Here is a 16,819-nt window from a genome sequence, read left to right as displayed (position 1 = left end):
GTTGATGGTTATGGTTTGTATCCTGTTAATGCCATGTATTAAGGCCTGAAGTGTTGGTCCTATTTTTTCTTCTATGAACTTTATAGTTTTAGGCTTTATAGTCAGATCTTTGATCCATTTTGAAGTAGTTTTTGTATACGGTGTGAGGTATGGGTCCTGTTTCATTTTTTTGCAGATGGATATTCAGTTTTGGCTATGGACACTTCTTATCCCTGTTTAGTGGGCTTACCTTCAAGCTCATTTTTCATGTTTCGTTTTGAAAGGGGCTGCGTGGGAATTTCACATTTATTGTCAGCTGTGTAGGCCTAGCGTCCTAGGTATTATGGTACTGCTAATGCATAGCTTGCATTGTTAACTTCTGCATGCGCCTATGATTCTGATTTATTTTCCTTCTATCTTCTCTCCTGTTTTCCCATGATTTTATAAAAAGTTTAAATTTAACCTAAGTTAGAACAACAAGTGATAAAATCTGAAGGCGAGACAACTGAACAAAGGATCTTCAAGAATACCCACAGAAGGTCAACATGTCTGGAATGAGGTCATTGTGCCCACCTCAAAGGGGAATGAACTAACATTCTTCGGACACTGACCCTGTCCCAATAAAATCCTCTGATCAGCCTCCAGAGGGGGAGGCAGATTTTGGAGGAGCTCATTCCCCTCTGTCTCCTGTATATTGATATACAATAAAACTTTCTTGCTGCTCACTTCACCCCTGTCTCAGTATTGGCTTTTGCGGCAGGTGGCTCAGACCTGCGTTTTGTGGTAACAGTTTTTACTACTTCCTTCTCCATCAAATTTTTTATCTCTATGTCTTTATAACCATTTATAATCAGAACTCTTACCAGACGTTTCCCAGACCAATGGAAGTCAGTTATAAGGGATTGCCTAAGTTCCTTCTGGGGAATGGAACTAGGGGAAACAATTCTGTTTATAAATGATTGCAGCAGTGTATCAACAGGGAACTGCCAGAAATTCAAGCTGGATTCAGAAGAGGATGTGGAACGAGGGCTATCACTGCTGATGTGAGATGGATCCTGACTGAAAGCAGAGAATACCACAAAGATGTTTAACTGTGTTTTATTGACTAAGCAAAGGCATTCAACTGTGTGGATCATAACAAATTATGGATAACAAATTAGAAGAATAGGAATTCCAGAACACTTAATTACACTTGTCATGGATTGAATTGTGTCCCCCAAAATATGTGTCAACCTGGTTAGGCCATGATTCCCACTATTGTGTGGTTGTCCTCCATTTTGTGATTTTCCTACGTGTTATAAATCATAATCTCTGCCTGTGGTTAAAGAGGATTAGGGTGGGAGGCAACACCCTTTCTCAGGTCACATCCCTGATCCAATGTAAAGGGAGTTTCCCTGGGGTGTGGCCTGCACCACCTTTTATCTTACAAGAGATGAAAGGAAAGGGAGGCAAGCAGAGAGCTGGGGACCTCATACCACCAAGAAAGCAGCGCTGGGAGCAGAGCACGTCCTTTGGACCTGGGGTTCCTGCGTGAAGAAGCTGCTAGTCCAGGGGAAGATTGATGACAAGGAACTTTCTCGAGAGCCGATAGAGACAGAAAGCCTTCCCCAGGAGATGACACCCTGAATTTGGACTTCTAGCCTACTAGACTGTGAGAGAATAAATTTCTCTTTGTTAAAGCCATCCACTTGTGATATTTCTGTTATAGCAACACTAGATAACTAAGACAGTGCTCGTGAGGAATCTGTACACAGATCAAAAGTCAGTTGTTCTAACGGAACAAGGGGATACTGCATAGTTTAAAATCAGGAAAGGTGTCTGTTGGATTGTATCCTTTCACCATATTAAGTCAATCTGTATGCTGAGCAAATAATCTGAGAGTTGTACTATGTGAAGAAAAATGTGGTATCAGGATTGGAAGTCCCATTAACAACCTGCAATATGCAGATGACACAAATTTGCTTGCTAAAAGCAAAAAGGACTTGAAGCACTTACTGATGAAAATCAAGACTACAGCCTTCAGCATGGATTACACCCCAACATAAAGAAAACAAAAATCCTCACTACTGGACTAATAAGCAACATCATGATAAATGGAGAAAAAACTGAAGTTGTAAAGGATTTCATTTGACTTGGATCTACAATTAATGCCCATGGAAGCAGCAGCCAGGAAATCAAACAACGTATTGCATTGGGCAAATCTGCTGCAAAGACCTCTTTAAAGTGTTAAAAAGCAAAGATGTCACTTTAAGGACTAAGGTCCACCTGAACCTTGCCATGGTATTTTCAATCACTTCATATGCATGCAAATGTGGGACAATGAATAAGGAATACCGAAGAATTGATGCCTTTGAATTATGGTTTGGTGAAGAATATTGAATATATCATGGACTGTCAGAAGAACAAACAAATCTGTCTTGGAAGAAGTACAGCAAAAACACTCCTTAGAAGTGAGGGTGGCGAGAGTTTGTCTCATGTACTTTGGACATGTTGTCAGGAGGGACCAGTCCCTGGAGAAGAACATCATGCTTGGTAAAGTAGAGGGTCAGTGCAAAAGAGGAAGACCCTCAATAAGATGGACTGACACAGTGGCTGCAACAAGGAGCTCAAGCACAGCAATGGTTCTGAGAATGGTGCAGGACAGGGCATAGTTTCTTTCTGTTGTACATAGGGCCACTAGGAGTGAGAACAGACTCAATGTCACCTAACAACAATAACAATATGCCTTTATATGAGGCCTTGGTGGAGCAGTGGTTAAGCATTCAGCTGCTAACCCAAAGGTCAGCAGTTTGAACCCACCAGCCGTTCCATGAGAGAAAGATGTGGCTGTCTGCATCTGTAAAGATTACAGCTTTGGAAATGCTATGGGACAGTTCTACCCTGTCCTATAGGGTCACTATGAATTGGAATTGACTTGACAGCAACAGGTTCACGGGGTTCATGTTTTAATATATTTCAAGGGGTTGCTGAAAAACAAGGAAGCCTAGGGCATACCCTGAAAGCCCTCTGTGATTAGGTTTTCAGTATGTTCACACTCCACACACAGAGCTTCATTTATCTCAGTGCTTCTAAAGCCCACCTGGGAACATACCTACTTGACCTTCGCCAGATCATATGTACATATTCACTTTATTAGGACTATTGCAGGACACTGATTTCAACTCATCATCCATCCTACATTCATTGACTGCTTACTCTTTGCCAGGCACTCAGCTAGGCTGAAAGACATACTAGGAAATAAGTCCTCTATTTCTGTCTTCTACTGAACTCCTAATCTAGATGAGTGTGCAATTTACTAGTGTCCTCGACTATCTTTTTTGCTTAGTCTTGTGCCTAACTAGTTTATCTAGAATATAATGATTTGTGCCAAATGCATGACAGTACTTTTTATTATTTTCCTTTTATTTTTTAAGGGGTGGGGAGGTAATGAGCATGTATGCTTTGATGCACTGCTCTGTTTTTAGATATTTTTATTACTCCAAGTATACTCTGTTTATATCTGTATTTGAATAATCCATAAAGGGGGAAGGGTGCAGAGCTTGTTATGTGACATATACAACCTGTTTCTGTCTCCTCCTGCCCCCACCCCCCACTTCATCAGTTGAGATCAAGCTGTGATAGGGGCTTGGAGAAAAGTCCTGTTAGCAATAAGAAGACTTTTCTCCTTTATAGTGGCAGGATATGGGATCTTAAAACCTTCTTCTGGGCTAATTGTGTGTCCCTGAAGCCTTGTGGGTCTTATAAAAGCATATCCTGGTATATAAACACTGCTTTGTCATTGTTGCCATGTAACAGAGTAGAATTGCCCCATAGGGTTTCCTGGGCTGTAATTTTTACAGAAGCAGATCAACAGGTCTTTCTTTCACCAAGCTGCTGGGTAGGTTTGAACCATCAATCTTTCCGTTAGCAGCGGAGCTCTTAACCGTTGCACCACCAGGGTGCCTTCACTCCTGCTGTAGCCCTGGCATATTGCAGAGGAGGCCTGGAGAAATGAAGGGATTTACTGAAGACCTTTCAACTAAGAAGTTGCCACACCAAGCCTAAAACATAAGTCTTCTGACTTCATATGATGTCTCTTGGTCCATGCTTCATTTCCCAACTTGGGTCCAACACTTTTGTATACTGATTTTTCAACAAAGGGTTGTGTGGTAGGCTGAATAGTGGCTCCCAAACGCTTCCACATCCTAGTCCCTGGAACCTGTGAATGTTACCTTAAAAGGCAAAAGGCACTTTGCAGGTGTGATTCAAGTTAAGGATCTTGAGATGGGGAGATTATCCTGGATTATCATGGTGGGACCAATGTAGTCACAAGGGTCCTTGTGAGGGAGGTAGGAGGAGTCAGAGTCAGAGGAGAAGGCAATGTAATGTCAGAAGCAGAGACTGGAGTGATGCTCTTTGAAAACGGAAGAAGAGACCACAAGCCAAGAAATACAGGCGACCACTAGAAGCTGAAAAGAGCAAGGAAATTAATTCTCCTCTAGAGCCTTCAGAAGAAACTAGCCCTGTTGACATGATGACTTCAGTCCGGTGAAACTAGTTTCTGACCTCTGACATCTAGAATTGTAAGATAATAAATCTGTGTTGTGTTAAGCCACTAAGTTTGTGGCAATTTGTTACAGTAGCAATAAAAAACTAATACAGGGTGAGTAAACAAACCTGACTTGAATATTACACAAGGAGAGGCTGAACAATTCTGAAACAAACACGTTGGCTCATCTGACCCTATTATTCATTCAACCAATAAATATTTATTGAGCACCAACTCTGTGCTAGTTACTATGTCACTTAGTGGAGATACAGTGGTAAACACAATCTACTAGAGCTCACATTCTAATTGATAAGAAAGACATTTAGAAAATTAGAATCCTAATTAACTGTGATTACAGTTGTAATAAGAAGGAAAGGAGAAGAAGTAAAATAGAAAGTTATAAAACCATGTGCAAGAAAGTAACTTAACTATTCAGAAGCACATTTATTGTTTATTTAAGTCTAAGAATCACATCAGAGTCCCTGCATGGCACAGAAGTTAATCGCTCTGCTACTAGCCGAAACATTGGCAGTTTGAACCCACCCAGAGGTGCCTGGGTGATCTGTTTCCAAAAGGTCACAGCTATGAAAACCCTAGGGAGCAATTCTACTCTGCACATATGGGGTTGGCCATGAATGGAATTGACTAACAACAACAACAAGAATCACATCTTTTCAAATTAAAGATTTTTTGAAATCAGTATGGATTCCCAATTTAGATATATATATATATATATATATTTAATGTGATAGTATTTGTTGTTATTGTTCCATAAAGCTGTTAACAAATGGTGGGTTTTATACACTATAACATCTTGGAAGAAAGGAAATTCGGTAACCAAGTAAAAACGGAGAGGGGAGAAGGAAAGAAAGAGCATTCTGGGCAAAGGGAACAGCGTGAGTGAAGACTCTAGGCAGAAAGGAACATGGTGCTTTTGTAGAATAGAAAGTTTAAGTGCCTATAACACGGGGACAAAGGGAGTAAATAGTGACATCTGAGGCTAGTAAAGTGGGCAGAAGTCAAACAATGCCTGGCCAAAGAATATCGATCTTTAACTTTAGAGCAGGACTTCAAACCGGTTCATTTCGGTTTGAACCCCTGCTGAGAATTTGCATTTTTAACAAGTTACCAGGCGATGCTAATGCTGCTGGCTAGAGACCAATTCTGAGAACCACTAGTAGAGCAGTGGTTCTCAAAATTTGTCATACATAAGAATCACCAGGAAATCTTGTTAGAATGTAGACTCTGATTCAGTATATCTGGGGTAGAAACGCAAATTCTCAGCAGCGGTTTTAACTGGAAAAAACCTGTTCGAAGCCCTGCTTTAGAGCAATGGGAGAACACTGAAAAGTTTTAAGCAGAGGAGCCAACATGATCAATTTTGCATATAAAAATATCATTCTACAGTGAAACCTGTGAGAACTGGAACTCGCCTTGTTTTTCTGGGTCTCACAAGTTTTCCACCTTTGACAGGGTGCGGTCTTACCATTTTTCTATCACTCGTTTTAGTGGAAAATACTTGAGTTTTCCTTCTATGACAGGTTTCCACCTTACACAGTTTCTGGCTTTTGCAGGTTTTACTGTAGTTGCAACGGGAGGGGGGAAGGGGTGAATGTAAATCAAGTCAGGAAGCTTCAGCAATAGTTCAGATGATTGTGATTCAGACTAAGGTGGTACAGGAGAGGAAAAGATTTAAACAAATATTTCAGAGATTGACTTGACAGTACTTGGTGGTGGATTGGATCGCAAAATATGGAGGTAAGGAGGAATCAAAAGCCCTCAAGTTCCTGCATTGTACATGCTGAGAAGGTGAAGGAGGAAGAAGATGACAAATTCAAATTGGACATTCTGGATTGAGAATGCCTATGAGGCCATCAGATGGAGATATCAAGCAGGCAGTTGGATATATGGATCTGTAACTCAGAGAATAGGTCTGGACCCAAGATAAAAATTTGTGGGTTAGCATATAGTTGACAATGGAATCTTTTGACATTGATGATTCCTGTCTCAAGAAGTGTAGAGTGAGAAGAAGATCAATTATTGAGTCGGCGGGAACTCCAAGATTGAAATACCTGGTAGAGGTTGCTGAACCTGTGCTGGGTTCACAGATGTACTGTGTTATAATTGCCCCCTCACCGTCTCCATAGCTACTAAGGGGCATAACAGCTACTAATGGACGCAAAATAAAGTATGTGCCTTAGGAGGAGATTACTGCCCTCTGAAGAAATAACGAAACTCTGTTATTTTAGTGGGGTAAAGAAGGAAGGGCTGTTCTCTGACGTCAGTAAGCTGGACTAACCCTCCGGAGATGGCCACCCATCCTAAACAGGGGCAATGAGTAATGTACATTGCCTGCAGGGGGCCTTCCCTTTTATTACCCCTTTTACTTTTTAATACCTCTTTCCCTACTTTCTCTCTGTACATGCTGTCTGGTAGCATATTAACCTTGGGAGACAGGGGCTTCAGTGTTCCTCTTCCATGGTGTAAGTGAGGCACATTTGGATGATGCCTAGGATGGGAGTCTAACTTTGGGAAGCCTTGGCTGATGAGGATGTTTGCTGTTCTACTCATCCCTGTCCTGTTTATTCTGTGAGTAATAAACACTGGTCGACCACGCCATTAGAATCGTGTCTGGTCTGTGCTCTGCTCCAAACTGTCTTCATTAAGAATTTGTGAATACAGTACACTGAAGGTTGTATCTGAGAGTGAGAAATAGTAACTGGAGAGGCAGGAGGAAAATTAGTAGCATGTGACATGGAAGCCAAGAAATGAGAGTATTTTACGAAAAAAAAAAAAAAAGGGGAAAGTGGGCTGTGTCTAATGCTGCTGAGAGGTCAAGGAAGATAAGAACTGAAACTTGCTAATTGTATAGGTAGTCCTCGACTTACGATGTATTCGAGTTATGACGAACCGCACTTATGACCATCTTTTTTTTGTGTACATCTTATTGTTAGTAATGTGTATGACATACAATGTTAAAATATATCTGTAAGTTTATATGTAATGTTCCCAACCCTCAAAGACAAACAAAGATCAGATTTATAAAGATATGGATAATAAAAGGCAATAATAATGAAAACTAAAAAAAAAAAAAAAAAAAGAGGTATTCGACTTACGTCAGAACCAACCTATGACTGAGTTGTCAGAATAGAACCTCATTGTAAGTCAAGGACTAACTGTATTTAGAAACCTGGAGACTATTTTTGACCTTAGGGCAACTATTTTGAGGAGCCAACTCTGAGTGAGGTGATGCTAATACAACAAAGAAACTATTCTTATTGACTTCCGATAACGAAAGAAACTGAGTCAGGAAGAGGTACAGTAGTTTACCCAAGTTCGCCTGGCTAACGAGTGACTGTTATGTCTTGAATTGTGTCCCCATCAAAATATGAATTGGAATCCTAACCTCTATACCTGTGGATCTGTAAAAAATGGCATGGAGGCGGAGTCTGACCCTTCTAACTTCACAAGGGGAAAAGAGAATCAAGATCAACAGCCTAAGGCTGATTTCTATGAGGCAGAGGTCAGACATATCTCCACTCTCTGCCATTTTTACCAACTCTGACACCAACCTCCCTCCTATGGCACTCTCTACTTCTCTACTGGGTGTGAAAATTCATTGCAATGGCCACATAGAACTCACAGACCATACTCAAGACTATGGGGTTTATTAGGGAAGTAACAGGTTACAGTTCAGGCTCAGGAGCACTCAAGGATACAGTTCTTCCATCAGGACAGCCTCTTCCCAGCATGGGCTGGGAAGCCCACCACACTGCCTTCTACTGCTGGGTCTCTGCTGCCAGGTCTCTCCCTCTCCAGCTGGGTCACTCCTGCCACCACTTCTTACCGTCTTCAGGGTCACAGCTCACTCTCTCTCTGTCTCTTGGTCCCAGGAGCCTCCCAGTGCAGGGATCCTGAGTCCAAAGGACACACCGGCTCCTGGCTTTTCTTCCCTGGTGGTGGTATCTTCTCTCTCTCCCGCCTCTGGGATGGCTCACCTCAAAACTGACCAATCCTTTTGGTGGGCCACAATTACCCTATCACACAGTCCTGCCCAATCAATTGGGTGGGAGTTACAATACCATGGCTAGGAAGGCCACACAAAAGCGATCTGTGGCACCACAGGCTACCCCTGGCTTTTCTAGCCATGGTTCTTTCATACTTGGAGGATAACTTCCCCCTCCCAATCATTTTACCAGTCCAAAACAGTCATTAACAATTAGTCCTCCAACTGGGCAAAGAGTCCAAAGGGTAAGGTTACTCAGGTACCAGCCACTGAGGCCTGCAGCGGGTTTCCATCTGATCTGGTCATGTTCTCTAACAGTTTGTCTTATCGTCACCCTTTCTGGTGTCTGATGAAATTTAACTGAGAGAAGATTATTCTCTGGCTCTGATACTCGAGGTATCAGCATAGCAAAACATTTAAGGGACTTTAGGTTTGGCCACTATACTCGAGTCCAGCAGTGCCTCCCCCTTAGTCCACTCTTTGACAGTTACAGCTTCTACAATTAGTTTTTACAATCACAATTAACCCTATTAACAATCAACACTCACAAATGAATCATATAATCCTATCAACATCTTCCCCCACCCTCTCTTCCCCAGACCCATCAGGAAAAGAAGAATCTATTCAGTGGGGATTCTCCCTTGTCCCCCTCATTTTGAGTTTGAGTATACCCACCAATCCAATCTCATTTGGGCGTAGGGTATTCTTTGTTATGTTAAAGAGGCCATACCACGTAGTGTTTGTTCTAAACCTCATTACTTCTGAGTTATTAAAAGAGCAGCTTAGACACTAAAGCAAGCACACATGGGGGAAGACACACTCTATCTGAAGATGTCAGAGACAGATGAATCTACAAGCCCAGAAACTCCAAGCATTGCTGGCAGCTATTAGAAGCTGAAATAGGTAAGGAAGGACCTCCCCCTAGCACCACAAGCTGAATTCAGACATCTAGACTTCTGAACTGTGAGGAAATAAATTTCTGTTCTTAAAAGTCACCCACTTGTGGTATTTGTGTTATAGCAGCACTAATAACTAGGACAGTGACAGAATTAGAATGGGATTCGGAGCTATAGACCACCATTTCACCCTTAGAAAATCTATAGGGTAAACTGAAAGAGTTAACTAGCCAATTGGCTAGCAAACCAGAATGAAACCAAGCGTTTGCGCCTCTTGGGGTCTGCAGGTTGCACTGCTAACCTGAGCAGTCATGTCAGTTTAACCTTGGAACTACTGATGTTTGGGGCTGGATTCTTTGTCAAGGGTGGGGGTGCTGTCCTGCATATTGTATGATGTTTACCATCATCCCTGGCCTCTTTCCACCAGCTATCAGTAGCAACTCCTGCTGTGACAACCAAAAACATCTCTAAACATTGCCAGATGTCCCCTAGGAGGCGAACCTCCTTCTTTCTCTCCTCTGCCCCAGGAGAGCCACTTGTCTAAACACACCTTCCTTGTTAGAAAGAGAATTGAACAAGAGACTATGAAAGGATCTATGCAAATCCATTCCCACTTCTAGGAAAACAAGTGAAGAGGCCTTCTCTCCAGGTGGGAGTTGGGGAAGTGTGTTTGGAGAAGCAGCATGCTATATTTTCATATGTTACATACACACCTCTTCCTGTGTATTGGAGCCTATTTCTTCTGAGCCCTGATGCAATTCATCTTCCTAACTAGAAAGTCTGATGCTTTTTTCAGCTGCTCTTCACTTAAGCTACAGCAGAGCGCTAATATCATTAAGCAATTCCTGTCTAAGTATTGATCAGGCTGGCAGATGCATAGACCTCCCTCAGGAAGCCTCAGAGGTTCTGGCTCATGCATTATGCCTGAGACCTGACCTTGTGTGGCTGGAGGGGAAGTTCAGAAACCCGGCCCTTGGTGCATTGGCTGCTGTGAGGCCCACCTGCAGTGGAGCAGTTAATCCTTTTCTTCAAGCCTCACCATCACCGCTGTGCTGAGGGAGACTCCAGGTCACAACCTGGGACACTGCTGCTAGTGGTCCTGAGCCCACCCTAGAAGTGAAGGACCAACAAAAAGACAAGGTTTGTGTCTTTAGTACTTTGTTCTCAGGTGCTTGCCAACTAAGTTTAAGGTTAGACTCTTTCAATGGACATTTTAATTTAATAGGGATTTTGAATATTGAAAAGGGAAGCCCCAGGAAAGGGTATCCTAACTTGGAAGTGAGAAATCTGTGATCTGACACAAAGTAACCAGGTAATAATGCCCCAGTTAAGTGATCTTTCTGGGCCTCAGTTTCCTTATCTGTGTAAGAAGGGAGTTGTGGTACTCAATATTCTGAGATAGGTGTTGAGCAGGGGGCTTCAGAGTCAATGGGGAGCTTGTGAAAAAAAAAAAAGGCTGCAACTTCCACTCCCACCCATGGAGATTATTCCAATTCTCATCAGAGTTAGAAAGGGACCCAAGAATCTACATTTTAAACAAACACTCTTCAAGGTGATATTGATTTGTTACCAAGTGTAGGAACCTCTGGACTTTTATTCTATTCTAACCCTCCATGTAAAAATATTTAAGGCCCAAATGAAGAATTAATCCCCAGTGAAAGATTATCACACACCATGATTAGAAGTAGGGAAGATATTGAGAAAGGGCTTGTTATGGTTTGAATTTTGTCCCCCAAAAAGATATGCTGAAGTCCTAAACCAGGTACTTGTGAGTGTGACCTTGTTGGGTGAAATAAGGAAGTAAGGTGGATCCTAATCCTAATCCCTTCAGAGTCATGTCTTATAAAAGCGGATGGCATTTTTTTACAAAGATGTTGCTGAAAGTGAAGAAAGAAGCCCCTCCCCCTCTCAAAACTGAAGCCAAAGCAAAGGCATTGAAGGCCAAGAAGACAGTGCAGAAAAGTGTCCAAAGCCACCAAAAAAAAAAAAGAAGAAGAAGATCTGCACATCACCCACCTTCTGGAGGCCCAAGACACTGCTGCTCCGAAGGCAGCCCAAATATCCTTGGAAAAGCACCCCCAGGAGAAACAAACTTGACCATTATGCCATCATCAAGTTCCTTCCACCATTGAGTAGGCCAAGAAGAAGATTGACGATAACAACACACTTGTGTCATTGTGGATGTCAAGGCCAACAAGCACCAGATCAAACAGGCTGTGAAGAAGCTCTATGACACTAACGCGGCCAGTGTCAACACCTTGATCAGGCCTGATGGAGAGAAGAAGACATGTGTTCAACTGGCTCCTGACTGTGATGCTTTAGATGTTGCCAACAAAATTGGGATGGATCATCTAAACTGAGTCCAGTTGGCTAATTCTAAATATAAATTTTTTCATCACAAAAATAAGGGGGGGGGTTGGTGGAGAGAACAGACATTGAAACAGAGTCACACACAGGAGGAAGGTACCACGTGATGATGGAGGCAGATGCACGTATAAGTAGCAAAGGAACACCAAAAATGGCTGGCAGGCACTAGAAGCTAGGAGAGAGGTATGGAATGGTTTCTCTTCCAGAACCCTCAGATGGAACTGACAAACCTGCTGCCCTGAATTTGGATTTTTAGCCTCCAAAACTGTGAGGAAATAAATTTCTGTTCTTTAAAGTCACCCTCGTAGTATTTTGTTATGGCAGCCTTAGGAAATTAAGACAAGGGTGTTGTTGAGTTTCCCTAAAATCACATTTAAGCCCATTTTCACCATTGTTGAAGTGTGGGTCCTAGGTGCTCCTGAGGTGTGTGGGCCGTGTACTAACAAGCACGAGACTCAGAATGAGCTCTCGGGAGGGGCTCTTCCCAGGTGTGACTCTTCAAGATTGCAGAGGGAATGCTTCTAAGCCTGGAAGGCTCTTCATTTCTGAATCTGTTCTCTGAGGATGAACCACAGATCATGTTCTGGGATTTATAGTATCTCTTAACTAAGCCTGTGTTGTAGAAGCAAAAATACCTTTTCCAATAAGCTCTTTTCCAACATGACCTAAAGATATTTTAGACCATTTATCTTAAAAATATGGGTTGTGCTCAAATACCATCTAAAAAATTTAAAGTGAGAGCCATGTAAATCATGGTCAAATATCACTTAAGTATACTGTTAAAATATTAACGAAATGTTAGCATATAAATTCCTATCAGAAAATTAGGCCAGTGCATAATCTGACAATAAGGCAATGGTGATTCAGTGGTAGAATTCTCACCTTCCATGCAGGAGTCCTGGGTTTGATTCCTGGCCAGTGTTCTTCATACACACCCACCATCCATCTGTCCCTGAAGCCTTGTGGGTTGCTTTGATACTGAACCATTTCAGCTGAGCTTCCAAACTAAGATGGACTAGGAATAAAGGCCTGGCCATCTACTTCTGAAAATCAGCCATTGGAAACACTATGGATCACCAACGGTTTGAACCTGCAACTGATCATGGGGCTGGTGAAGGTCTGGATGGTGTTTCATTTCGTTGTGTATGGGGTCACCATGAGTCAGGGGCCAACTTAATGCAGCTAACAGCAACAACATAATTTGACAATATTGTCCAGGAGGATCAACTTTGTGGAAAAATTAAAAGAGAGGATGTCCTTCTCAGCGGTCTGGTTTTAAATCAATCATTACCCATTCCCGTCACCCTCACCCCATTAATCTGTTTGTCAAGTTTTATCACTGTGGATCCAGACATGCCAGCCTCTGTTTTCCCAGGTTGGTGTTTTTGCTAAAACGTTCTTGGGAATAAATGTTCTTCTCTAACTTCTTCTGTCTCTTCTCCCAATTCAACATGTTCCAGTCTTGCTTAGACTTTAAGCCCAGGCAAAATACTAATGTTTTCTGGGAGACTTCTCTAATTCCCTGAGACATAGTTCTCATTTTTCTCCTCTCAGTGATCATAGAACCCTTATAACACTATCAGAAGGTATGTATCCCCATGTGAGGGGTGCTGTATATTTCTGTATATTCTCATCTTCTTTAACAGAATGTCAGCCTCTTGAAGGCAGGGCATGTATCATCATTGTATGCTCTTGGTGCCGATCCCAGGCCTTTCACATGTGTGAGCATAGGACATTCTTGTTAATTGAATATGACATTTGGAATCTGCACTCAGTTGGGATCCTCTGATTAAGGAAATCCAAAACAGGTTGTAAACCTTCAAAGGTAATTAGAAGTTTCCCCTGACAATCCACTCTTGTGGAATATCCGAGTCTAACTCTAGGGAAATTGATATATATTAAAAATATTTTATTTTTACCTAAGTTATTCCTGCATATAGTTTAAAGTCACCTACACATTAAATCCACTGGGGAACCTTTAAAAAATATTGATGCCCAGGGCTGGCCTCAGACCAATTAAATGGGAAACATTTGTTGAAGAGTGAAATACGAAGTTTTATAAGTCTTATTATAAAAAAAATTGCAGCTCCCTGATGGCTTGATCCTCCATATTTCTTCTGCCAAGAGGCACATTCAAATCTTATAACTCATTCTTTTGCTGTATACCTATCTCTGGTTTATATGCTTACATTGCTACTTTATTTCTTTCATTTTAGGTATTATTTTTCACATTCTACTGTGGAAGGAAAGGAGCCCTGGTGGCACAGTGGTTAAGCGCTTGGCTGCTAACTTAAAAGTTGACGACAGTTCGAACTCACCAGCTGCTCCATGGGAGAAAGATGTAGCTATCTGCTTCCATAAAGATTACAGCTTTGGAAATTCTATGAGGCAGTTCTACTCTGTCCTATTGGGTTGCTATGAGTCAGAATTGACTCAACGACAATAGGTTTGGTTTGGTTTCCTGTGGAAGGTGGGGGTCTAGCTTTTTTTCTCACATACCCCTTCCTTCCACTTCTCCCAACATTCTAACACCTCCCAATTTAGTTATATTGTACATTTGAAAGATCAATACCCAACATTTATACTGTAATGACTATGTCAAAGCTGTTAACAACTGAGCCATTTAGTATATAACGATTGCTTTTCTTTTCTTGCACAATATTTTGTCTCCATTGGAGTTAATAAATATCTTTGCTTTGTTCAATGTAATTATCAGTAAAGTATTTCCAAGCTTTCACTGAGTTGTGAAAAATATATTCTCAGTATTTTCAAAAATATCAGGTTCTTATCCTTTCGAGGAAGCTCTTCTTTTTTGAGTCCTGGGCCAGGTGCGGAAACCCTGGTGGCGTAGTGGTTAAGAGTTAGGCTGCTAATCAAAAGGTCAGCAATTCGAATCCACCAGGTGCTCCTTGGAAACCCTATGGGGCAGTTCTACTCTGTTCTATAGGGTTGCTATGAGTCGGAATCAACTCGACGGCAACGGGGTTTAGTAGATGACATGTAGTAGATGCTGCTGGTGCCTGCCTATCTCCCCTCAGCATATACCATTTCCCTGCCTGCCAGCTTGACTTTCAAGTGCCAGCGCTAGTGACTGTTTGCCCAAGGCCTTTCTCTAGTTGTCAAAACTTGCTTTGCATGCTTGTGGGGCAGTCCAGACATGGTTGGATTTAACCCTCCATTCTCACCTCTTGGGGTCCCTGGGTGGTGCACATGGTTAACATGCTTGGCTGCTAACTGAAAGGTTGGAGATTCAATTCCACCCAGAGGCACTTCGGAAGAAAATCCTGGTGATCTACTTCTGAAAAAAATCAGCGGCTGAAAACCCTATGTGGCATAGTTCTATTCTGACATACATGGGGTCGCCATGAGTTGAAGCTGACTCAAAGGCAAATGATTCTCACCCCTCACAACCAATGACTGATGGGAATTGATGTATTAATACCCCAGCTCCCCTGACCCCTGGGTGGAGTAACTGACACGTTTTACTCTGTCTCCTAGAGTTGAGAGATAAAGCTTTAGTTGTCACAGAAGTAACTCGCTTGACAACATACAGTTTATTGGATTTCTTCCCTTCCTTTCACACTTGTCCATTCCACTTGTAGGGTTCCCTGGGATCACCTCCCAAGTAAACTACTTTTCACTTAAAGTTTTGGTTCTAGGTCTGATTTAGGATGAATCCCAATTAAGATAGCAGGGAACTTACCCAGTCCAATTTAAACTTGAGAAAGATCATACTGGCTACTGTATGATGAAGGATTGTAAAGCAATGACGTGGTACAAGTTGGGAGCCTGGAATAAAGGCTACTGCAGCAATCTAGGTAGGAGACGGTGATGGCTTAAAGACGGTCACCATGGAGAAGGAGAGAGTCCTGATTTGAGTTTTATTTGGAGGGTACATTCACCAGGATCTGGTGATGGACTGGACATGATTAGAGGCGAGAGAAAGGGCAGTTTCAAATATGACTTCATCCTAGGTAGATAATAGGAATTTACTGTGAGGAAGAGATAACTTTGACTAGACCTACGGAATGCATACCTCATCTTGTGCTAGGAATGAAGTTTATTTTCTTCCCAGAAGGAAATAAGTACCTTGTTTATCAATGAGCAAGTTTGGACCATTGACTGTTGAATAGAAGGCCTCATCTGCTCTTGGGCTGAAGCGATTGGAGGGCTGGACTCAGAGCTGTGAAGATATCTGCATGGATCTGGTGCTTCCCTCTAGAAGGAGTTAGGCAGAAACACCTCAGGTTGTGAGCCCCAACAGTAGCCAAGGCTAGTATCAGGGTAAGTTTTGTTAAACACCACAGCTGTTCTTTGGGGAATGGTAGAAGAGATTTGAATCCATGCCTAGAAAGCATTGGTGCTAGGAGAGAAAAAAAATAGCCTGAAAAAGAATTATACAACTGTGCACTGTGACCTAAGTTTCCAGGCAGTCTAAGGTGATCCATTCAAAGCTCCCATAGTTGGCAGAATCGGCAAAAAACAACCAGGGCAGATTTGTAGAACATGTAAACATTCTTTCTAGATTCTTGTAGTTTCTTGGCAAGTGGAAGACAAGGTAAGGATAGACTTTTCAAAGTCCTTGGGATAAGGCTTAGAAAAATAATCACTGGGATATGAATAAAAAATATGACTTCATTTTATAGTTTCAAGATATTGTGATCAGGGGATATGTCTGTCAACTATTCAGCAACATCTATTGTGTTTAAGAAAAGTACTCTGCTGTGCTTTCAACAAAGATAAAGATACTGTCCTGCCATTTAGTGCTTACAATTTAATTAGATTACAGTGAAATGAAAAAAAAAAAAAAAGATGTCACTTTGAGGACTAAGTTGCGCCTGACTCAAGCCATGGTATTTTCAATCAACTCATATGCATGGGAAAGCTGGACAATTAATAAGGAAGACCAAAGAAGAATTGACTCCTTTGAATTGTGGTGTTGGCGAAGAATATTGAATATACCATGGACTGCCAAGAACCAACAAATCTGTCTTGGAAGAAGTACAACCAGCATGCTCCTTAGAAGTGAGGATGGTGAGACTT

This window comes from Trichechus manatus, unplaced genomic scaffold (genome assembly GCF_000243295.1).
Source record: "Trichechus manatus latirostris isolate Lorelei unplaced genomic scaffold, TriManLat1.0 scaffold00135, whole genome shotgun sequence".
NCBI classification, from domain to species: domain Eukaryota; kingdom Metazoa; phylum Chordata; class Mammalia; order Sirenia; family Trichechidae; genus Trichechus; species Trichechus manatus.
Note: the sequence above shows the minus strand (reverse complement) of the source record.